Source organism: Coenobita brevimanus, unplaced genomic scaffold (assembly GCF_032717465.1).
Source record: "Coenobita brevimanus isolate Jiangsu-jjx unplaced genomic scaffold, ASM3271746v2 jjx.HiC_scaffold_2755, whole genome shotgun sequence".
Taxonomy (NCBI): Eukaryota; Metazoa; Arthropoda; class Malacostraca; order Decapoda; family Coenobitidae; genus Coenobita; species Coenobita brevimanus.
The window spans coordinates 306,671-332,500 of record NW_027643714.1 but is presented as its reverse complement, the minus strand read 5'-3'; positions in this window follow the sequence as shown (position 1 = coordinate 332,500).

Sequence of the window (25,830 nt, the reverse complement as noted above, 5' to 3'; positions counted from 1 at the left end):
GGCCCATCACAAATCAAAACCAGCCTGTTCATCCCTCAGAATACCCTCAACCACCGGCTCCAAACTATTTAACAACACTCTACTGAAAACTTTCAAAGCTATCGGTGACAAAGAGATTCCCCTCCAATTACCACATTCACTCAGGTCTCCCTTCTTCGGAACTTTAACAATTACACCATTCTTCCAAACTGATGGTAGTAACCCCGTCACCCATATCTTATTGAATAGCTTGGTCAAGATCATTATTAATCTATCCCCCTCCACTTTAAACATTTCCGGAAATAAACCATCCTCCCCTAGTGCCTTATTATTCGTTAACTGTTTTACTGCTTTCTCCACTTCTGCAAGCCTCAACTCTCCTGTTTCTATATTTAAATCTTCCTGAGCAGACGGTATATCCTCTTCTGGTGGTAGTGGTCTATTAAGAACTGTCTCAAAATGCTCTTTCCATCTATTTTTAATATCTCCATCTTTGGTCAATAAATTTCCTTCCCTGTCTCTAACTGGTATTTCCTTGCGTTTACCTGCATTACCACTCAGTTCTCTAATCGATTCATATGCTATTCTTTGACTCTGTCCATCATTTTTGTTTATTAAGATTTCAGTCTCTGCAACCTTTTCATCCACACATCTTCTTTTATCTCTCCTGGCTAACCTTCTTACTTCTGAATTCAAACTCCAGTACGCAGCTCTTGCTAATTCAATCTCTCGTTCATCAACGCATTGCATCTCACTCCTCAATTTAGCCTCACCTCTCTTTTTTATCATATCCCACGTTTCCTCTGATATCCATTTCTTTCTCCTGAATCTATGTCTCCTTCCAATCGTACATTCAGCAGTCTCATGCAAAATTTTGTTCACATCCTCCCACACCTCATCTACACTTCTTTCCCCCTCTTCCGACGTTTCCAACACCAAAAACCTATTTCTGCATTCTAATCTGAATTCCTCCTTTTCTTCTCCTTCCCTTCTAAGCTTAACAATATCGTATCTACCAACACCAGATTTTTCCTTCTTCTGATTTTTAAGTTTAAAACTTATTTTTGCAATGCTGAGTTGATGGTCACTACCAATATCCGCTCCCCATTTAACATGAACATCTAGCAGAGAACTTCTATGCCTCCTACTGCTAGCGATGTGATCAATCTGATTTTTAAATTTTCCACACGGCGACACCCAAGTTGTCTTGTGTATATTGCAATGCTGAAAGAGTGTGCCCCCGATGACTAAGTCATTTGCTAGACAGAAGCTTCCAAACCTCACTCCGTTTTCACTCATCCTACTACCAACTCCCATCTTACCCATACATGCCTCAAATCCCTCATTTGAACAGCCCATTACTGCATTAAAGACTCCAACGGAGATCAAAACATCATGTCTAGGTACCCTTCCTACTCCTTCTTGCAACTTTTCATAAAATGTGTCTTTCCTTTCATCGAGTGCATCATTAGTAGGTGCATAACACACAAACAGACTGATGTTGCCATGATTTGATTTAAACCGTGCGTATAACAATCGCTCATCTATAAGATCCCACTCACATAAAGCCTTATTTGCCTTACAACCCAGCAATAATCCTACTCCCTGATAATGCATTCCGTCCTGTCGGCCAGATATCAATAAACGTATACCATCCTCCACATCCAACTTATCGACTCCAGTTAATCTAGTTTCTGTCAGAGCACAAATATCAAGTCTGTAATTTTGAAAAACCTTCACTAACTCATCGATTTTACCGTCATGATTTAGCGTTCTCACATTCCAGTTACCAATTTTAATTGTATTTTTTGCATTAACAAAGGAATTAGATTGTAATTGAGGCACCGTGAGATTCTTAGCACCCCCTGCCCATTTAAGGGCTGCACGGGACTGGGGGCCATTATTGTTCTTTCAGAGTCCATCAAGGTTTCTTTGGCTAACTTCCTGAACACCTCGCCATTGTGTTGCAGTCGCAGTAGGCAGCTAACTTGCCTGATTGCCCACACCCGAAAGACCCAGCTATGCTGTAGCCAGTCACGTGCCGGCATGCTTCCCAGCCATTTCACTCTCAAGGAGTTCCTCTGCCTGGATGTGAGAGGGATGTTTGTAGAGCAAGGAAGAGTGGCTGTGCGTGATAGAAATGAATGGAGAGAAATTGTGAATGAATAAATGATGACGCAGCCTTGGGGGGATATTCTCCTACATTTGTCTGATCAGCTGATCAGGCAGATGAGGGTAAAGGGATGGGTCTATTATGATGTGGCAGGTGTAAACCAGCTCTGCTGTAGGGCCTTGCTGTGGATGTCACTGATTGCACGGCGCAATTGTCCCTCGTGCGGTGAGGAATTGTCCCTTCTCCTCCTTGGGGCTAAGATGCGAATGACCGTGTAAGAGTGGATGAGTAAGTGTCGACCTGTCTTGGCTACCCCACTTTCCTTGGGGGAAGCATCCTGGGTATATATATATGTGTGTGTGTGTGTGTCTGCCCTAGTCAAAATGACCTGAGTAGGTAATTCCTTGGGGATTGGGAGCCATTCCTCACCTCACCTGTCCTCACTCCCTACATCCACCCCTCCCCTTCTTTCTCTCTCTCTCTCTCTATGTCTATTTGCCTCTCTCATATACAGTATATATATATATATATATATATATATATATATATATATATATATATATAGATAGATATATATATATATATATATATAGATAGATATATATATACAGATAGATAGATATAGATAGATGGATATAGACAGATAGAGATAGATAGATAGACAGAGATAGATAGATAAATCGATCTACAGAAAAACAGCCAGATAGATATAGGTAGAAATAGACAAGTAGACGGATAGATAGTTTTGTGTGTGTGTGTGTGTTCTAATACAGTCTCCCCATTCCTCTTATTTTTTTTTACGTCATTATTATCCACACAAAAGAAACCTACTGTAACTTATAAAAGATACTGTACCCACACAGTGAAATTGTCGGAAGCGCCATAATAGAACGAATTAAGCCCGACCAGAATCGTATTCTTCCATATGAATAGTTATCGACACAGTGAAATCAAGACCTACTGTAACGACATCTTACACTGAGATGGTTATATCATGAACATGGGCCTCGTCTAGTTCCTATGTTGGTATGTAAACCCATATGCTTAACATCTATCTATCTATCTATAGCCCGACGCCCTAATCCCGCAAAGGGTGGCCGCAGAGAAAACGCCTCTAAGTCGCTCTGTCACCCACCATTTGACTACCCTCCTCCCAACTCACCCCCCCCCTCCCTCATATACCTCTCAACTCCATCCCTCCACCTCATCCTCGGTCTAGCCCTCCCTCTCCCTCCCTCCACCTCACCTACATACACCCTCTTAGTTAGTCTTTCATTCTCCATACTCTTCGCATGTCCAAACCACCTCAGTGCATTTCTCCTAATCTTCTCAATCACATTCACATCCACCCCACAACGTTCCTTCACTTCTTCATTCGTCAACCTGTCCCACCATGTCACTCCACATGCTCCTCTCAAGTAACTCATTTCCACTGCTCCCACTCTTGACTTGTTCCCCTCTTGCAAGGTCCACACCTCGCTTCCACACATCAGGGTAGGGATCACAATACTATCATGCAGTGACTTCTTAACTTCCATACTCACCTCCCTATTTCTCATCACTGCTTTCAGTGAACCAACAACCTTCCTTCCCTGCTGTACTCTTTCACGCACTTCATCCCCCAAAGTTCCATCCTTACTCATGACACTACCCAAGTACTTGAATATATATATATATATATATATATATATATATATATGATATATATACCTCTCCAGTCCTTCCTTCCATCTCATCCTCAGCCTCCCCAATCCCCTTCCACCTCACCTACACTCTGCTAGTCAGTGTCTCTTCTCCATTCCCTCCAAATGGCCAGACCTTCTCAAGGTATTCCTCATAATACTTTCCATCACATGATACATTGCATAATAATTACCTTAAGCCATGCAAAGGAAGGCATGCTGCCTCGTGTTGTGGCCCCGTGTAGATAGATTAGTATGTAGTCCTCTGCAATTAACTGGTCTAGTGTTGTCAGCACATACCTGTACAAGTAATATATAAGTTTCATATACCTTTGTGCCATTAATGTATTAGGTGGTCCATCTATTGTGCTCTCCAGTCTTGTCTGTTGCAGGAAGGACTGTCTACTAATGTGAGGAACAAAGTCATTTTGGCTGCCTCATGAAATTATTAATTAACTGTACAGTCAGTGAACATAATAGAATAAACAGTAAAAGGCATGAAAAAGGCTATGGGAAGTAGAAAATGATGCAGGGTATGCACTATACTATTTTTACTATAACATGGCTCAGATTTTTGTCCTTTGGTGACTTATTTTATGTTGCTAGTGGGAGAAAAAGACAATACTACACCTGAACATCCTTTTCATAGCATATCTTTATAGGTGACATCATATTCTAGTGTTAATTTATTGTTACAACTCATCATTAATGATGTTGACATGGCAGTTTTAGGCCAAGTTAGAGTAAAAAGGATATAGTATTGCTGACTGAGCTGTCCCAGCAACACATGAACTTTGGTTGCATAATACATGGATCACCCTTGATAAGTTTCACTTATATATTTTATTAAGACTTTATACAAGTTTCATATACTGTACTTGTATTTCCATTGTGTAAGTTAGCAGTACCAGTCATATAAAAGTAGCTGATACTTTATTTATATTTCCATATAAATCACTGTTCCACCATTAGGCCTACATTATTTTAAAATACAGTAATTTCATTCAAGCTGGAAGAAAACTTACATGAAGAGGTTGTCCATGACATAATCATAGTCTTTGCGTAACCTGTCAGGGAGGAAGCAGGCAGAAAAGACGATGATGGCCTCATTAGCCCCTGGATAGTAACCCCCGTGGCTCAACACTTTCTTGTACGGCTCAATCACCTGCAACATTATCATCACCAGCATCATCATCATCATCATCATCATCCCAACCTCTTTTCCCATACAAGGGTGGGGTGAGGTAGGGTTAAGAGAGCAATAAAAAACACTAATAAACTAGAGGGAGAACTATCTAATTTCTGCCTAGTTAACTAGGCTGCACTCTCATTCACTCACCATTCATGCTCCTGGGATTCTGACTCCACCTTGCAGTCACATTCCTTACAGTGAGAGTGATGGCCTTGGGAGAGGGGGGGGAGAACCAACAAATCATCCATTTTGGGACGAGATACTCTAGAAAATATGAGTATGAAACGTATTGAAGACGAGGAAAATTTATATAATTAATGCTGAACATAGGAAAGCTATAGGGACATACAGTTAACAAATTAGAAAATTGCCAAATTTCGCAACATCAAAAGCAGTGTTTTGGTGATGAGACTTACGGCAGTGTCTGAGGGGCAGGACTCCCATTGGATGGCATGGATTTCTAATTTTGAGCATCCTGTAAGTTTTTTAAAATTTGCCTCCATTTGCTGTGACAGATAATGATGCATTCTAGAAGATGTGGCAGCACATACAAGAGAGTTTGCTGTATATGCACAATATATTGTATATATATATATAGAGAGAGAGAGAGAGAGAGAGAGAGAGAGGAAGTGAGGAGTGTGTGCTGCAGCACACGCTATTGATTTGTGATATGGTGTTTAAAGAACAAGTGATGAAAAAGAGGACTTATGTACCTAGGAGGAAAATATGGAAGCTGGAAAATCAAGTAGTAAGGGATGTCTTCTATAGCGAGATGAGGAGAGTGGTGGCTGAACAGGGAGCTGTAGACAGAGGCGTTAATGAACAGTACAGAGCCCTTAAGAACAATCTCTTGAGAGTTACTGATGTAATGTGTGGTTGGACAAGAGGACCACCAAGACATAAAGTAGCTTGGTGGTGGGATGAGGGTGTAGAAGCTGCAATTAAGATGAAAAGACTTTTCTGGGAATGGAAGAAGGATGGTAGCAAGGAGGAATACTTGGCTGCCAAGCATAGGGCTAGAAGAGAGGTATACAGGGTGAAGTCTGAGTCACAGAGACTTTTTCTTGATAACCTAAACCAAGGGTCTATCATTAATTTTAGTATTTGCCCCAAGTAACTGTACTCCTTGACTACTTCAAGAATTTCTTCTGGTATACTGATGATGCTCTTTGGTGTGTGAAGATTACACATTACAGTAGCTTTAGTCCAGTTCATCTTTAGCCCTACTTTGAGCCTTTCTCTGTTCGGGTCATTTAACATTTCTTGCAATAAATGTACCATCATGCAATCCCATTTTGCCCATATAAAAAGGAGCCCTGAGGCCCAGGCATAGGCTACCCATTCCTAATATTTATAGGCAATGGTGACCAGCCCCACTTTCCCGTGAGTGGCATTGTGCAAGCAAAGAGCCCCCAACTCCCTCCTCAGATGAAACCCATAGAGGCTCCATCTGGTCACAGTGCCTTAACCCACTAAACCACCAAAAACCATTTGGTTATACAGATATACTGACTGAAAGTATCCAAGCAGATGTTGCTCATAAAGGTGTACAGTACGTACTATGGGTGGATGGGGTTTACTGCTCACACAATACCATTCTGGGAAAATAGATTGGTCATTCTCACTTCAAAAATCAGGAATTAAGTAGACCAACCCAGGGTCCCTATGTTCCTGGTGGGGCAATAAAAGATTGGATGATGGATAAATAATGATGTACTGACCTTCATGTCAATCCTCCGTTCAATTCCAGATATGACAACTGATCGCCATGACCGTTCCTCACTGGTTTCCTGCACTGCTGTGTACTCAGGTAGTGGCTCTATCCTTGGCTGAGGACCCAGACCTGAATCAAGATAGAAGGTTCTTGTTATCTATTCTTTTTTCTTCTTTTTTTTGGAGAAGGGATGTCTTCATGTTGTGTCACTGATATAACCAGGCAACTACACTGCCTGATAATGCTAATGCCCCTGAACTCTCATCCTATCCCCTGAAAAGAGGTTGATGGACTGCAGGGGAAGGACAATGTACACCTGCAGTCCACTGGGTTCATGTTTCAGATGAGCATGATGGCACAACAACAGCAGTTTTTTTTTTTTTTTTTTCCCAAATGAAGCCACTGTAAGTTACAGAAAGATTGAGTGTTAAAGTTCTTTTGTCACCTGTAAAGCTCACTTGCCAATTTCCCTGTTTCGGTAGTAGATGGATGGCTATCATCAACTCGGGAGATACTACCATGAGAGTGGTATGTGATTACAAGCTCTGTAACAAGGCACATAATCATCACTCTCTGGCATGAAACTTTGACAAATTGTTAGAGTCCAGGATGAGACATTTATATTGTTACAAAGCTTACCGAACATCTCTGATATCTTTTTTCAGCAGTTATCAGCAACTGTAGGAAAGTAATTAGCTAGTTTTGGCACTTAATTTAGTTGCCAGTTCATATAAAACATAAGTAATACCATGATCAACCCTGTATAGTATGACGATTCCACGAGAGGAAACATGGCATCATTTTGCTTGTGCATGTACCTTATATATCCTACTGGCTGCATGGAAAAACTGTGATATTATGGAACTTATCACTGTAGTGCATTTATTTTAGGTGAATAACCAAGGGGACGCATTCCTGCCTAATAACTATAGATTCATGAAATTCATGCAAGGTCACATGCTATAAAACTGCTTCAAAGAAACTTGGATTTTCATACAAAATCCATAATGTCTACCCTAATGAGCATTTAGCTGTAATTTGCAAGTCATGTGCAGTCTCAGCATAAATAATGCTTTCCCATGTGGAGTGGATGTGGAGATGTTCCACTAAAACAACTGGACAAAATTCAGAGCAAAGCTATAAGAATAATTAATAATCCTGCAATTATAAATTAACTACCTCTATTACAAGTCAGACAAAGTATTGCCTCCCTTGAATTATTTTACAGATACTTTTATGGCAAATTCTCAAAGTTGCATCCATTGTGCCATCTCTCCATACATTCCCCTGTGCTACATGGGCATCTGGTAGCACCATGATTTGACTGTCACACTGCCATTTTGTAGAACTTTTGCATATCAGAATTCCTATATTCTCCTAACTACTTCTCTCTGGAACTTGATTCCCCAGATTTTTCCCCGAAACTTCAGCCTTCAGCAGTTTAAGTCAAACTGTTGCAGAGTTTTTATGAATGGAGGATAACTGTAATTTGGTGTATGATATTTTGTTTTGTTTGGTTTTTCCTTCCTCTGTTTGTCTTTTGTTTAGAAAAAAAAAAAAAAAAAAGGACAAGAACCCAGTAAATTGCAGGTTGAAGTTGCCCTTGCATTCAATCATCCTCCTTTCAGGGGATAGGAAGACTGGGAGGGCTTGTATAACTGGGCCGTAGTATCACCCCATTACACTGGTGTCACCTTGTGAAGTCATCCCTATCCAGAACCATGCAACCTTTTGATACAGCCAGACCAATTGTCAGTCAGCAATACTCACACTCCATGATGGATTTCACCATGGGTGTCTGGAGAGGGGGGCAAGGGGGGCAGTTGCCCCACCTTAGAATTCCAAAGTGTGTCTGGAACTTTTCCGGACCTCACGTATATTTCCATTCCTTTGAGTTATAGCATATCAGCATATGAAGACTTTTTGCCTGCAATTTAAGTACATCTTGATACTATATTTTATAGTGAATTATATGTTCAGTCGGCACATATATGTATAATTTCTTTAATTTTGCCCCCCCTTGCAAAAAATCCTGCAGATGTCCCTGGATTTCACAGTTCATCCAGTGTATCTGTGTCAACACGGGTGAGCACATTGGTGAACTCGCCACATGAAAGCATCTGTGTATCATCTTCATCATTGTCACATAGGTTCTTTTCATGTAACCTTTTGTTGTAACCAAACAGCTCTTAGCAATACTTACATTCCATAATGGATTCCTGCCGTACATCTAGTGTGTCTGCATCATCAATGAACTTGTCTTGTGAAAGCACCTGTGTGTGATTGTCATTATTTCATATAACCCTTTGATATATTCAGACCAGGTGATGACATAATTATGGAGGTATGCAAAATGTAGGAGGACTGCTTGATGTAACAGAATGGGTTAAGGTAAGCCTGTGCCCATGGTCAGACACGATGAAATGGCTGTTAATCCTTTGCCCAGAGTTAACACATAAAGAAAAAGAGAAAAAAAAACTCACGCTCCATGATGGATTCCTCTAGTTCATCCGGTGTGTCTATGTCATCTGGCGTAAGCATATCAGTGAACTCATCATGTGAGAACATCTGTGCGTCATCGTCGTCGTCGTCATCATCGTCATTGGTGTGTTGGCTGAGGGAGGAGAGGGAGTGTTGGTCGTCCTCTACCGCCACTGTCAGAAGCTCCTCTGTCACTGTCAAACGTTTCTTCCGGGTCACCTCCAAGCTTGACGGACGCTCTGTAGAAGAGATGCTCAAAAATAAGAAACTGGGAGTGAGATTCTTGAACATAACTGTATTTATGATCAAGGCCCTGTTGTAACTGTGATAAGTATTCCCAGGAAGGACAAAGAAAGGCCAGTACAGTGTCTTCCCATGTCTCTTGTTCTTCCCAGAAAAAGAAACCTTGGTTATGAGAGATATTATCGTAGGTTAATATATATATTTTTTGAGGGAAGAACAAGAAAAGGGCAGTACAGAATCTCTCATATCTCTGGTTCTTCCTGTAAAATACATATAAGTTATAACAGGGAATCGATTGCAAATGTGTTTGAGAATCCCACCTTGGGATTGGATTCATAAATACACATAGCCCCGTATTCTCTTTGGTTAAGTAGGCCCCCCTAGATTTTATCTGTGTGTCTGATATAATGTACCATTGTATCTCTGTTTCTAATATACTGTTGATATATACAGTTTACTTTTGTGGTACATGGGGGGGACAATCATCCTGTCACTCAGTGTAGGGATGCCCTATGGTCTCTACACTGAGTGACAAGCCTAAAGGTTTCCTGTACCCTGGAAACCATTTACTACACTGGGTGGTAACCATATAACTGGGGTTTTTGGCAAGGTTAAGTATACCCCAGATTCCCCTATCAAAAATCACTTATCATGGCAAATGTTTTGGAGAGCCTCAGAGGACCCAATACCAGCCAAGGACCCCAACCAAATGGACAGGTTTCATGGCCATGTGGAATGTGAGAGGTGTGAATCAGGACAGCAAGAGGGCGGAAGTGTTGAATGTGTTCAAGAGTGCGAGATATGTCATGATGACATTATGTGATTCACACAAAGATGAAAGGGTGTGCAGTGGAGGAGTGGGAGGGTGTAAAGTGTGTGAGGTCGGGCATGAATGGGCGAGGAAGATGCAAGGAAGGAGTTGCTTTGTTGATGAATGAGGTGCGGCAGAATGGAATGAGAGATTACAAATGTGTCACCTTGAGATGTATGTATGTCATGTTCAAGTTTGAGAAGGTGAAAGTGGCTGCCGCTGTGATTCTAGCATATGCACAATGTGATGACTGGAGTGAGAGAGAGAAAGACAGGTTTTGGAATGAGCTGGATGAAGCAGTGGGAGAAATGTCTAGGAGCTAGAAAGTGATTGTAATGGGCACTATGAATGGAAGAGTAGGCACTGGTCCTGAGGATGACATAATGGGTTGTAATGGAGTACCAGGAGAAATTGATAACGGGAAGCAACTGAAGGATATATGTCAGGAAAGGAGGTCCTGCATTTGTAACTCGTATTTCAAACACAGAGATGCACATAAATATACATGGTATAGAGGGAATGGGGATCAAGTTGAAAGAAGCCTGACTGATTATGTGCTTGTGGAGGTCGATGCTGGGAATGGTTGCTGATACGAAGGCAGTAAGAGGACGATGTGGTCTGTCAGATCATATGATTGTGGTATGCAAGATCAAGCTGAAAGGAGTGACGTGGACCAGGAGAGAGAGGAGCAGTCAGGGAGAAAGTCTGAAAGTCGAGAATCTGAGGATCAAAGAAATGGATGAATACAGGACCAAAGTAGGGGAGGAGTCAGAATCAGTATATCGGAATGAAATGGATCTGGACAGCCTGTAGAATGCATATAGGGATTGCTTAGTTAGGAATGCTGATGTGGTGTGTGGTGTGGCAAGAGTAACAACAAAGAAGAAAGGTACGGCATGGTGACGTGAAGAGATTAAGAGAGCGGTGAAGGAAAAGAGAACTAAGTGGCTGGAGTGGTTAAAGGACAGGGGTTCAATTGAAATAAGAACTGAATATATTGAGTGCAAGAAGCACGTAAAGAGACTAGTGAAGAGGAAAAGGAGATAAATGATGATCAAGGAAGAAAAATGAATGCAAATTCCTCTGAAAATAGGAAGTTATACTGGAAAGTGGTGCAGAAATGTAGAAGTGACAGTGGAAAGATATGTGAAAGAGTGAAGGATGTAAGTGGTAGATTTTTAACCCATGGGGGTGAAGTAGGGACAAGATGGAGAGAATATTTTGAAAGCTTGGTGAATATGTATAGAGAGAGCAGAGCCACTGTAAACATGATTGGGTTTGAGGATGCGCAGAGGAATGCAGTGATAGGAAACGTGACACTTGCACAGGTGAAGAACGCTGTGAAGTGGCTGAAACATGGGAAAGTAGCTGAGGTGTATGCAGAGATAATTAAATGTAGTGGAGAGAGCAGAATGAAGTGCTTTTTGGAGATATGTAAGAAGGCATGGATGAGTGAAACTGTGCCAGCAGATTGGAAAAAGGCTGTGATTGTACCCCGGTAGTTGAGCAAAGTGGGTACAAGGATTATTGTGGCAAAAGTTTATTAAGTGTCGTAGGGAAGGTATTTGGAAGAATTATTATAGAGAAAGTAAGAAAGATATCAGAAGTCCTAGTGAGTGGTGAACAGGGTGGCTTTAGGAGTGCCAGAGAATGTGTGGATCAAATATTTGCAGTGAGACAAATAGTGGAGAAGGCTTGTGAGAAGGACTTTAAGGTGTTTATGGCATTCAAGGATCTGGAAAAAGCATACAGCAAAGTAGATAGAGAAGGATTGTGGAAGATTTTGCACACGTACGATGTAGTTGGGAAACTGCTAGGTGCCATCAAGAGTTTTTATGATAGCAATGAAGCATGTGTAAGGGTAAATGGGCATCTAAGTGAATGGTTCATGATCAGTGTGGGTGTGTGACAAGGTTGTGTGATGTCCCCATGGTTGTTCAGTATATATATGGATGGGGTGATGAGAGAAGTAAAAACATGAGTAATGGAGAGAGGGATGGCATTGGTATTGAATGATGATGGATGGAATATCTCAAATTTGTTGTATGCTGATGATGGAGTACTACTTGCAAATGCTGGACAAGAACTTAGTAGACTAGTGCAGAGTTTTGCAGATGTCTGTGACTGTCGTGCCTTGAAAGTAAATGTAGAAAAGAGTAAAGTGATGGTTATTGAGAAAGAAGGTGACTCCCAGTGTGATGTTACAGTGAATGGAGAAAGACTGCAATTGGTGAGAGAGCTCAAGTACCTGGGTACAGTGATAGAAAAGAGAGGAAAATGTGCAAAAAAAGTGGAAAGTCAAGTGACACAAGGAAGTAAAGAAGCTGGTGCTATTAAGACCTTGATAACAAACAGAGGCTTGAGTGTTGCAGCTGTGCGAGGCTAACATGAAGAAGTGTTCGTGCCAACTTTAACATATGGATGTGAGAAAAACCCCCCTACCCCCCTGGGGGTAGGGGGGTTTTTCAAGAATACTCCCCCAGTATCCCTGCTTGTCGTAAAAGGCGACTAAAAGGGTTGGCGGAGGGTTAGTGCCCCTCCCCGGAAAACAACTAACTAAAAAAACAAACAAGAAGCCTCGGACAAGGACTGACCAAACGTTGACGACCAAGGACCGGACAAAGGACATTGCAATTGGAACTTGGAATGTAAGGGGAGCAAATGATGAGGTGAAAGAGAGAGAGATTGTCCAGGTGCTTGAGGATGCGAAAGTGGATGTATGTGGAATAACTGAAACAAAATAGAGAGGAGAAAGTGTGAGAGAATGGGAGTATGGATGGGGTATATGTGCAGGAGTAGGTGAGAATGAGAGGGCAAAGGAAGGAGTATGTATAGTTGTGAGTAAAAGATGGAAGAGGAGCATAAGACAGTATGGATCAGTTGGATCAAGGATTGTGTGGGTAAAGTTGAAAGTTGGAATACAAATGTGGGCGATTGTGTGTGTGTATGCGCCAACACAAGATCGTGCTAGAAGAGTGAGAGAAGAGTTCTGGACAAATGTAGAAGTGTGCATGGAAAAGTTTGGAAGGAATGAGAGAGTGTTTTTGATTGGTGATATGAATGGTAAAGTTGGGAATGTGAAGGTGGATGGAATAGTTGGTGAGTGGGGTGTGCCTGCTGAGGTAGATGAGAATGGGAGTGCGTTAGTGGACATTTGTGCTGGGAGGGGGTTGATGATAGCCAATACCCTCTTCAGGCATAAAATGATCCACAGGTATACATGGCGAGTGATGAGAAGGGTGGGTGGTGAACTGAGTGAAAGGAAGGCAATGATTGATTATGTGTGTGTGGATGAAAGGATGCGAAGATGTATATTGGATGCAAGAGTTTATAGAGGTTGGGGGAGTGGACTTTCTATCCACTACTTGGTGGTGGCCAGAATTAAAGTTCAAGTAAGATGGAGGAATAGAAGAAGGGAAAGACGAGAGGAAGGAGTAGTTGCAAGGAGAGTGGAAAGGTTACAAGAGGATGAGAAAAAGGCAGAGTATAAGAAAGAAGTGGAGGAACGATTGGGCAAATATGAATTGGAGCAGATGGGGGACGTGGAAGGTGTGTGTAGAATATTTACAGAAGAAATATGTGCAGCATGTGATGTGGTGTGTGGAAGGAAGAGAAGACGGAGGGGGGTGCAAGGAACAGCGTGGTGGACTGAAGAGGTGAAAAGGGCTGTGGCACAAAAGAAGAAAGCATACAATGAATGGATGAGAAATAGGGGCGTGGAAGAAGTTGAGAGGCGGAAGAGAGAGTTATATGTAGAAAGAAAGAGAGAGGTGAAAAGATTAGTAAGAGAGAGTAAGAAGAGAGTGGATGAGGAATTTGGAAGGAATTTGAGTGTAAAGTGGAGGGACTGTAAGAAAATGTTCTGGAAAGAGGTGAAAAGAGTAAGACAGGGTGGAAGTGAAGTTAGCAGGGGAGTGAAAGATAAAAATGGTAGATTACTAGTGGAGAAGGGAGAAAAAGTGAGCAGATGGAGAGAACACTTTAAGGAATTGTTGAACGTAGAGGATGGAAGTAATGCGAGTATAAGTGGCTGGGGAATGGCTGGGAGAAGGAGGGAGGTGAGAAGACAGGAAGAAATCAGTAGGATAGAAGTTGTGGAAGCAATGAAGAAAGTTAAATCAGGGAAAGCCCCAGGAATTGATGGAGTGTGTGGTGAAATGCTGAAGCATGGGGGAGAGATAGTAGTAGAATGGATGTGGAAGATGTGCAGATTGGCCTGGGAGGAAGGTAGAGTCCCGGAGGATTGGAAGTCAGGTATAATTATTCCCTTGTACAAAGGAAAAGGGGAAAAAGAAGCGTGTGGTAATCATAGGGGCATTTGTCTTCTTAGTATAATAGGAAAAGTGTATGGTAGGATACTTATTGACAGAGTTAGAGAAAGAACAGAGGAATTCGTTGGAGAAGAACAGGGAGGCTTTAGGAAGGGAAGAGGTTGTGTAGATCAGATATTCATTCTCAGATCTTTAGTGGAAAAGTTTCTAGAGAAGGGAAAGAAGTTGTATGCGGCTTTCATGGATTTGGAGAAAGCATATGACAGGGTGGATAGACTAGGATTGTGGAAAGTGTTAAGAATATATGGAGTAGATGGGAAGTTGTTGAATGCTGTGAAGAGTATGTACGATGGTGCGAAGGCTGCAGTGCGTGTGGATGGTGAACTAAGTGAATTTTTCTCTTTGAAAGTTGGGTTGAAACAGAGATGTGTCATGTCTCCATGGTTGTTCAATCTGTACATGGATGGGGTAATAAAAGAGGTACAAGGTAGGGTTGTGGATGTTGGAGTGGCCCTGGTGAGAGAGGATAGTGTTTGGAAACTCCCTGTACTGTTGTTTGCAGATGATACTGTGTTGTTGAGTGAAGACGAAGGGGAGCTGCAAGGCTTGGTGGATGAGTTTGAGAGAGTGTGTAAGAAACGGAATCTAAAGGTGAATGTAGGGAAGAGTACAGTGATGGTCTTTGAGAGAGGTGAAGTCAGTGAATGTACAGCGAGGTTGGATGGTGAGGAATTGGAAAATGTGAGTACGTTTAAGTACTTGGGTAGTGTGATGAGTAAGGATGGAGGTTTGGAGGGTGAAGTGCTTGAAAGGGTACAGCAGGGAAGAAAGGTTGCTGGTTCTTTGAAAGCAGTGATAAGAAACAGGGAACTGAGCATGGAAGTGAAAAAGTTACTACATGACAGTATTGTGATACCAACTCTAACGTACGGAAGTGAAGCTTGGACGTTGTTGGAAGGACACAAGTCAAGAGTGAGAGCAGTGGAAATGAGTTATTTAAGAGGAGCCTGTGGAGTCACATGGAGAGACAGGCTGACGAATGAGGATATAAAGGAGTGTTGTGGTGTTGATGTGGATGTGATAGGAAGCGTTATGAGGAACACACTGAGGTGGTTTGGCCATGTGGAGAGGATGGAGGGTGAAAGACTGACGAAGAGAGTGTATGTGAGTGAGGTGGAGGGGGAAAGAGGGAGGGGGAGGCCGAGGATGAGATGGAGAGATGGGGTGGAGAGGTATATGAGAGAGGGGGGTGTGAGTTGGGAGCAGGGGAGTGAAATGGCGGGGGACAGGGCGACTTGGAGGCGATTTGTTTGTGGCCACCCCAAACGGGATTGAGGCTTCTGGCAATAGATAGATAGATGTGAGAGTATGGTGTGGCATGAAAATGAAAAGTCAAGAGTGAGAGCAGTAGAGATGGGACTGCTGAGGATTGTATGTGGAGTACAGAGAGTGGATAGGATACAAAATAATGATTCGTGAACGATGTGGAGTGAGGAAGTCTGTGGACACCAGAGTCAGAGAGAGTGCACTGAGATGGTATGGTCATATGGAGAGAATGGATAACAATAGAGTGGTGCAAAAGGTATATCTGAGCAAATTTGAAGAAGGGAGGAGGCGAGGTAGGCCAAGGAGAAGGTGGAGGGGTATGGTGGATGAGTGTGTGAGGAAGAAAGGTATGGAAGTCAGTGAGGCTAGGTAACTGACAAGAGATCGAGCTGGCTTGATGAATGTTGTGAGAAGAAGCTCATGATCAGGGATTTGGCACCCCTTTTAAACGTGACAGCATCCAGAGTGATTATATCGGATATGTTTTTGTGAAACTACAGAGTGTGGTGAATGTTTTTAAAGTATCAGATAGATCCAGGATTCTGGAGGCTTGAATGATGAGTGAATGGAAGCATGGACCATTGTACTGGGCAAATTTGGGATGTCTAGACATTGCTGCTCCTCACCCTGCCCTAGGGTGGGAAAAGAGGTCCGGATGATGCTGACTTTCAGTTATCTGCCATCACAATATACGGCTGAAGGCAGTATCTGGTGCTGCTGGCTCAGCTCTGTTAAAGCAATATCATTCATGGGAAAGTTTTTAGGATAGAGGGTTGACCGGGATAGTAACACAGTATCCTGCTCGACGCTGAATGTCGAGCCGATGGAGGGTATTATGCAATATCTGGTGTTTCACTTTATTTGGCATAGGGCTTGGCTGAATTATGCGGGATAATTGAAAGTTTACTGTACACATTTACAGTCACACTCTTCAGCCAGTCATCTGGAACAACACACTGATATATAATTGAGTTTTTCGAATCAGCAACTAAACCCACTCATATATATCTCCTGAGGCCTTCAGCTTTTCAGCAGTAAATCCAGAAACACCCACCACCTTCCCCAACTGCATATTGCCTATCGCTCTGCTCCCAGTATCAGCATCAATCAAAGTTCAAGGGCCAAACTTTGGATCTGCTGACTCTAAACTTTCCCTGTTCCAGTCAGACTCCTCATTCAGCAAACAGTTATAATGCTCTCTCCAGGGATCTTTAATATCTTTACTGTCTACCATTACCATTTTTTCATCATTCTTCATATACTGCTTACCTATGATATCCCTGTTTTCCCTTTTTGTCTGATTTTCTACCTTAAATACCACGTTCTTCCTTTTCAGATGAATAATGTTGGCAGTGATGATGATGATGATGATGATGGTCCTTTATGTATTATAAGTTGATGATGATGATGGTGGTGGTGGATCCTTGATGCTTCCTAAGTTTATAGTGATGATGATGACAATGAGAGTGATGATGTTGATGAAGATTCTTTACATATCCTAAGTTGATGATGAGAATAATGATGATCCATTAACTTTCCTAAGGGTGACCTGGCCGGTTGGGGGTGAGACAACAGCGGTGTAGAAAGAATAATCGTCCTCTGTAGGGGTGACAGGTGGCTGTGAGGTTTCTTCCCTCTCTGCAAGTCGCACTCCCCCACACTCCTCACTGCCAGGCTCCACCAGGTATCGGAGGGTTGTCGGGGAGCTTGGGAAGTCCACTGGGGGTTGACAGGAAGGGAAACTGACAGATAGACTGATGCTTTAGTTTACTGGATGAATAAGTAGATTAGACAGATTGGTAGTTAGAATTATTGACTGTTTTTTACAATTGACTTATATGATCACATGCTTTTATGACTGTAACATTTAGCACATTTTTTTCATTGGTGTTTTTCACTGCTACATTGCCCATTTTTCTCATTATACCTGTATGTTCATTTCCTCACTTATATAATTGCTAGAACACTAAATTCATTAAAAAATCATTTGTTATACAATCCATCCACCCATCCATCATCCAATCCTACATTGCCCCTTGAGGAGTGTAGGAGCCCGGGGCTAGGCAGTTGGTCCTGACATTTAAGATAAGAGTGACCAGCCTCACTCATCCCTGAATGGCACTACATGAGCAATCAACCCCAACCACCCCCTGGATATAAACCTTCACCGCTCAACCCCAATCACCCCTTGGATATAAACCTTCACCGGCTCAATCTGATTGGAGTGCAATAATTACCCACAAAACCACCAGGAGCCAAAATTTGGTTATATGGTTACCACCCAGTGTAGTAAATGATTTCCTGGTGTACAGGAAACCATCTGGCTTGTCATTCAGTGTAGAGTCACCCACAGGCAGAAGGAAGAGGAAAGAATGAAGGAAAGAAAGACAGAAGAAGGAGTGTAAAGTTACCCATAAGCAGCAAGACAAGGAAAGAATGAAGGAATGGAAGACAGAAGAGGATGGAAGGAAAGAAGGATGGAGGAGAGGAAAGGGCAGACACCCAACAGCAGCACTACACTGAGTGAGTGGATGGTGAGCATTCCCACCCACTTTCAAAGATGCATCCCATTCATATAATAATGGCATCTATCTATCTATCTATCTATTGCCAGACGCCTCAATCCCGTTTGGGGTGGCCACAAACAAATCGCCTCCAAGTCGCCCTGTCCCCTGCCATTTCACTGCCCTGCTCCCAACTCACACCCCCCTCTCTCATATACCTCTCCACCCCATCCCTCCATCTCATCCTCGGCCTCCCCCTCCCTCTTCCCCCTTCCATGGCATGCTGTTGATAAATAAGCAGACATTTTGTTGACCACAATAACATTCCTCTGTAGGCATAAATTTATAAAACTGCATTTTTCTTTTCTCCATCCAGTTGACACTACATCAAACTCAGTCTGTAACTTGCTTAACATCGCACATGTACCATGTCCACTAATATTACAGAATATATAGAAGAGAATGTATAATGCATGAATATTATAACCTCTTTCATGTTGTCTCTATATCAGAAAGGGTGTACTTAGGGTGTGTGTGAAGTTGAAGGGTGTATTATTATTATTTGTATTATTATTATTATTATAATTATTATTATTATTATTCTGTGGTAGGTGGGGGCACTCACCATCCACTCATTCAGTGTAATGCTGCTCGCGGGTGCCAGCACTTTCCTCTCCTCCTTCCTTCTTTCCATCCTTCCTCTTCTGTCTTTCTTTCCTTCTTTCTTTCCTCTTCCTTCGGTCTGCGGGTGACTCTACATTGAGTCTCAAGCCAAATGATTTCCTGTACACCAGGAAGCCAAATGCTGCACTTGGTGGTAACTATATAACCAGATTATGGCGCCTGTGGTTTAGTTGGTCATTAAGGCACTCCAATCGGATTGAGCCGATGGAAATTTATATCCAAGGGATGGTTGGGGTTTATTGCTCATGTAATGCCACTCAGGGATGAGTGTGACCAGTCACACTCATCATCAATGTCAGGACCAACCTGCCTTGCCCAGAGCTCCTACTCTCCTCGTGGGGCAACACAGGATTAGATGATGGATGGATGGATGGATTATTATTATTATTGTTATTATTACATGATTGGATGATGGATGGATGGATTATTATTATTATTATTATCATCATCATGATAGAGAAGTTAGAAGGAGAGTGGAAGATAAAAACGGTAGATGGATGGTGGAGAGGGGAGAAAAAGTGAGTAGATGGAGAGAACACTTTAAGGAACTGTTAAATATAGAGAATGAAAGTAATGTGAGTATAAGTGGCTTGGGAGTGGCTGGGAGCAGGAGGTAGGTGAGAAGGGAGGAAGAGATCAGTAGGATGGAAGTAGTGGAAGCAATGAAGTAAGTAAAAATGGGGAAAGCTCTAGGAATTGATGAGGTGTGTGGTGAAATGCTAAAGCATGGGGAAGAGATAGTAGTGAAATGGATATGGAAGATGTGAAGATTGGCTTGGTAGGAAGATAGAATCCTAGAGGATTGTAAGTCATGTATAATTTTTCCCCTGTACAAAGCAAAAGGTGAAAAAGAAGTGTGTATTAATCATAGGGGTATTTGTGTAATAGGAACAGTATATGGTAGGATGCTTACTGACAGAGTTAGAGAAATAACAGAGGAATAAGTTGGAGAAGAAGAGGGAGATTTTAGGAAGGGAAGAGGTTGTGTAAATCAGGTACTCATCCTTAGGTCTTTAGTGGAAAAGTTTCTAGAGAAGGGAAAGAAGTTGTATGCAGCCTTCATGGATTTGGAGAAGGTATATGACAGAATGGATAAACATAGCATGTGGAAAATATTAAAAATATACAGTAAAAGTCCTGTAATCTGAATGACAGGGGACTGAGGGTCTTTTGAACGCCCTTTTTTTTTTTTTTTTTTTGAGAGGGACCTCAGAAAACATTAGAAATATGTACATGATCATTAAATAAACACTTAATATAATATGGGTCATTGTTTTACTCGCTGCAAATGCATAAAGGTGTAGCTGAATAGTTGCAGGCAGTTATTCCAAGTCCAAGAGCAAGTCCAAGCCAGATAAATCCTTTGATAAAGCCCAGACAAAGCCCAGAGAAAAAATCCACTTGATAACTTAGTTTTCACTCAGTTCACTAAACAGTAACTTACTGTAATTCAATTAATTTTCACTTAATACACTTATATTTATTACTGCATTTAAAATTATCTGCCAGCTCAAAAAATTTGGAGTATTGGGATATTCAGATTATTGGTGGTTGGATTAAAGGACTTTTACTTAATAGAGTAAATGGGAAGCTGCTGAATGCTGTGAAGAATATGTATGAGGGTGCTAAGGCTGCAGTGCGTGTGGATGGTGAACTGAGTGAATTTTTCTATCTGAATGTTGGATTCAAACAGGGATGTGTCATGACTCCATCATTGTTCAATCTGTATATGCATAGGATTATAAAAGAGATGCAAGGTAGAGCAGTGAATACTGGTGCAGCCCTAATGAGAGAGAAAGCAGCATTTGGAAACTTCCTGTTCTGTTGTTTGCAGATAATACCGGTACTGTATTGTTAAGAAAAGACAAAGCGGAACTGCAAGGCTTGGTGAAAGAGTTTGGGAAAGCGTATAAGAAATGGAATCTAAAGGTGAACATAGGGAAAAGTAAAGTTATGGTCTTGGAGAGAAATGAAGTCACTGAATGGTCTGTGAGGTTGGATGATGTAGAAATGGAAAATGTGAGTCTGTTTAAGTACAGTACTTGGGTAGTGTGATGAGTAACGGTGGAAGTTTGGAGGATGAAGTACTTCAAACGGTACAACAGGGAAGAAAGGTTGCTGGTGCTTTGAAAAAGGCGATAAAAAATAGAGAAGTGAGCATGGAAGTAAAAAAGCCGCTCCATGAGAGTATTGTGAAACCTGCTGTAACATATGGAAGCAAAGCTTGTGCCTTGTTGGAAGGACACAAGTCAAGTGTGACAGCAGTGGAAATGAGTTATTTGAGAGAAGCATGTGGAGTTACATGGAGAGACAGACAAATGAGGAAGTGAAGAAGCATTGTGGTGTGGTACACTGGCCATGTGGAAACAATGGAGAGTGAGAGACTAATGAGGAGAGTGTATGTGAGTGAGGTGGAGGAGGGGAGAGGGAGGAGGAGGCCAAGAATGAGATGGAGGGATGGAATGGAGAGGTATGTGAGAGGGGTGTGTAAGCTGAAGGGAGGGCAGTGAAATGGCAAGGGACAGGGTGACGTGGAAGTGATTTGTTTGTGGCTACCCTTTAAGGGATCACAGCGACTGGGAGTTGATAGATAGGTAGATAGATTATTATTAGTAGTAGCAGTAGTATTAGGATTAGTATCAGTATTGTTATTACTATTATTACAGTACAGTAAATGTCCTCTAATACGAATCACATGGAACTGAGGGTCTTTTGATTGTTTTTTTTAGGACTATTAAGAGGGGCCTTTGAAAACATTTCAAATATGTACATGATCTTTAAATAAACACATAAATGATATGAATTATTGTTTTACTCACTGGAAATGCATAGAAGTGTAGATGAATAGATGAAGGCATGTATATCCAAGTCCATGGGCAGGTCCAAACCAGATAAATCCTTAGATATAGCCCAGAAGAATTGGAAAAACACCAGAAAAAATAGAAAATTTTTGCCTTGGCAAATTCTGAATATTGGGATTTTCGGATTATTGGTGGTCGGATTGGAGGACTTTTACTGTATTATTAATATTACTATTTTATCTATCCATCTATCTATCTATTGCCAGATGGCTCAATCCCACAAGGGGTGACCACAAACAAATGGCCTCCATGTCGCCCAGTCCCCCGCCATTTCACTGCCCTCCTCCTAGCTCAAAACCTCCTCTCTCATATACATCTCCACTCCATCCCTCCATCTCATCCTCAGCTGCCCCCTCCCTCTCTCTCTCTCCCCTTCACTCACATACACTCTCCTCATTAGTCTCTCACTCTCCATCCTCTCCACATGGCCAAACCACCCCAGTGTATTTCTCCTAACGCTCTCTATCACATCCACATCCACACCACAGTGCTCTTTTACTTTCTTATTTGTCAGACGTCTCTCCATGTAACCTCACATGCTCCTCTCAAATAACTCATTTCCATTGCCATCACTCATGACTTGTGTCCTTCCAACAAGGTCCAAGCTTCACTTCCATATGTTAGAGTTGGCATCACAATACAGTACTATCATGCACGCACTTTTTTAAAAATATCATGCTCAGTTCCCTATTTCTTATCGCTGCTTTCAAAGAACCAGCACCCTCTCTTCCTTGCTGCACCTTTTCAAGCACTTCATCCTCCAGACTCGCACCCTTACTCATCACGCTACCCAAGTACTCGTGCTTAAATGCACTCACATTTTCCATTTCCCCGTCATCCTACCTCACTGTACATTTATTGACTTCATTCCTCTTGAAGACCATAAATTTATTCTTTCCTACATTATTATTATGGAGAATGTGAGTACATTCAAGTACTTGGGTAGTGTGATGAGTAAGAATGGAACTTTGGGGGATGAAGTATGTGAAAGGGTACAGCAGGGAAGGAAGGTTGTTGGTTCACTGAAAGCAGTGATGAGAAATAGGTAGGTGAGTGTGTAAGTTAAGAAGTCACTGCATGATAGTATTGTGATCCCTACCCTGACGTATGGAAGCAGGGCGTGGACCTTGCAAGAGGGAAACAAGTCAAGAGTGAGAGCAGTGGAAATGAGTTACTTGAGAGGAGCATGTGGAGTGACATGGAGGGACAGGTTGACGAATGAAAAAATGAAGGAACGTTGTGGGGTGGATGTGGATGTGGTTGAGAAGATTAGGAGAAATACACTGAGGTGGTTTGGACATGTGGAGAGAATGGAGAGTGAAAGACTGACTAAGAGAGTGTATGTAGGTGAGGTGGAGGGAAGGAGAGGGAGGGGTAGACTGAGGATGAGGTGGAGGGATGGAGTTGAGAGGTACCAGTATATGAGGGAGGGGGGGGGGTGAGTTGGGGGGAGGGTAGTCAAATGGTGGGTGACAGAGCGACTTGGAGGCGTTTTGTCTGCGGCCACCCTTTGCAGAATTAGGGCGTCGGGCTATAGATAGATAGATAGATGGATGATATGGGAGGAAATATTGTACTGAACAGCAGAATTATTATGACTCCTATGCCCACAAACGTCAGCTGTGTTTACAGCCACAGCCCTTGCATCTACTTCTTCCCCATCTGACCACTGTCACTCCACCCCTCACTCACCACTCAGCTGTTTTGCAGAAAATAAAATAAATATGTAGGAATTGCAGGCACAGTAATTTTGTCTGGCAAAACAAACATTTATTCCTGTCAACTAGATTTCTCTTCTTTGCCAGAGCAAATGCAATGACGAGTGAGTGCCCTGGGACACCACTTATCCCCCAGCCTCAAAGAGACCCATGATGATGGCTCAACAGGACCTGGTACTCAATAATTTTAGTTACACCTGTTTGGTTAGTGTGTTACATCTACTCAACCTCTGATCACTCTTTCAGTTATACTCATAGGTGATATGGTGATGGAAAGTAGTCAGATAAGGCATTAAAGGAGGTCTAGGGATCAGTCTAAGGTTCTATCTATTTATCTATAGCCCGACACCCAAATCCCGCAAAGGGTGGCCGCAGACAAAACGCCTCCAAGTCGCTCTGTCACCCACCATTTGACTACCCTCCCCCCAACTCACTCTCCCCTCCTTCATATACCTCTCAACTCCATCCCTCCACCTCATCCTTGGTCTACCCCTCCCTCACCCTCCCTCCACCTCATCCTTGGTCTACCCCTCCCTCACCCTCCCTCCACCTCACCTACATACACCCTCTTAGTCAGTCTTTCATTCTCCATTCTCTCCACATGTCTAAGGTTGCTGTTGTTACTTTTACAGAGGGGGAAGGGTGTGGGTTCCACTTGGCCTCAAACATAGCCTTATTAAACCCATGTTTTAATTGTCCCGGTATCCCATAAATCATTATCCGATCCACTTTCCATAATTTAACCCTATCGGATAATGGTGGTGTGCTGTACTGGCATTATTCTTAGGCATCAGAGTATTGAATCACCCTGTAGAAACTTGAAGCCTGCTTTTAAATGCAGAACTTGGGGAGGCAGGAGGGAGGGTTGTACCTTACCTGTCACTGGCTCATAGATCACTGTCTCTGTCTGTCTGTACCTCATAAATGTTCATTTTAAAAAAAGATCAGTATTACTGTCAGGAACTGTGCATTACGTGTCTCTGGCCGACAGATTTCTCTGTTAGGCACGGTGTACTGCGGGTGTGTGATGCTGAGGACAGGAATGAGAATTGCAGATGGATGCTGCAGATGATAAGATGTAAAGTTTCGCAAATGGCTGTACACAACCTGTCTGGGAATACATTACCTGTCTCTAACTGTACCTTACCTGTTTCTGTCTCATAGATCTCTGTGTCAGGTAGGGTGTACTCTGGATGTGTGAGGTTGAGAGGTGTGCCCCTGTGTGCGATGGGGGCCTCCGCTCCACTGAGGGCAAACATCTCCTCCTCCTCCTCCATCGCAGCGCCCACCAGGCGCCCATTCTGCTTGAACACAGCATTAATGTCTGCAGTTAACTGAGATGGTTAACCATGTTGAAAATATGGAGAATGACAGACTGACCAGGAGAGGGAATGTCAGTGAGGCAGACGGTAGGGGGAGTGGGAGACCATGCATGAGATGAAGGAATGGGGTGGAAAGGTATATGAGAGAGGGGATATGAGCTGGAGAAAGAGAGAGCAGCCTCTTGGCAGAGGACAGGGTGACATGGAGATGATTCATTTGTGATTATGTTTTCCATGATTAAGGTGTCTTGCTATAGGCAGATTGATGGTGAATTGTTTAGCAATGAAGATAGTATTAGCATTAGAATAGTTTAAAAGAAAGAAAAAACCTGTCTGACACTATACTGCTTTACTGTACACAACAAGTTCAAGTGTTGTATAAGAAACTTTAATTTCTTACTCCTTATTTTAATTTTTTACTCTTTATTTTGAATATTTACCAGGAGTAGACTGTAGCACCAGTTGAACAGGGCGGCACTTCCAAGGTGGAGGGCAAGCTTGTGCCAGGGAGAGCTGAAGCCCTCATTTCACCAGCCCTCAGGAATTGATCCTTACCATCCCCCTTTGCTGAACATTTTCAGTGCTTTCATTTGAACAGAGAGTAGGCCAGCATATTCTCTTAATACCAGTACCTTCAACTGTCTACACCTCACTATATGCACGTAAAATATCACACCTCCTATTTCCATTCCCTTTACCACTGGCCGCTACATTAACATCAGCAAACGAAGTGATATCTCGGATTGCCACCACCGGCAAGGTAGGGCTGGCAGCACAGGGTCCTCCTGGTTGCCATGAAGCGACTGTACCAGCAGCAACTGTTGCAAATTCTGTTCTTGCTTGTCAGCGGAGAAGAGCAGGTGCAGCCTTATTCTTCGCCAGTGTCCGTGCTTTCGGTATCAATTAGAATTCAGTTCATTTTTTCCTAC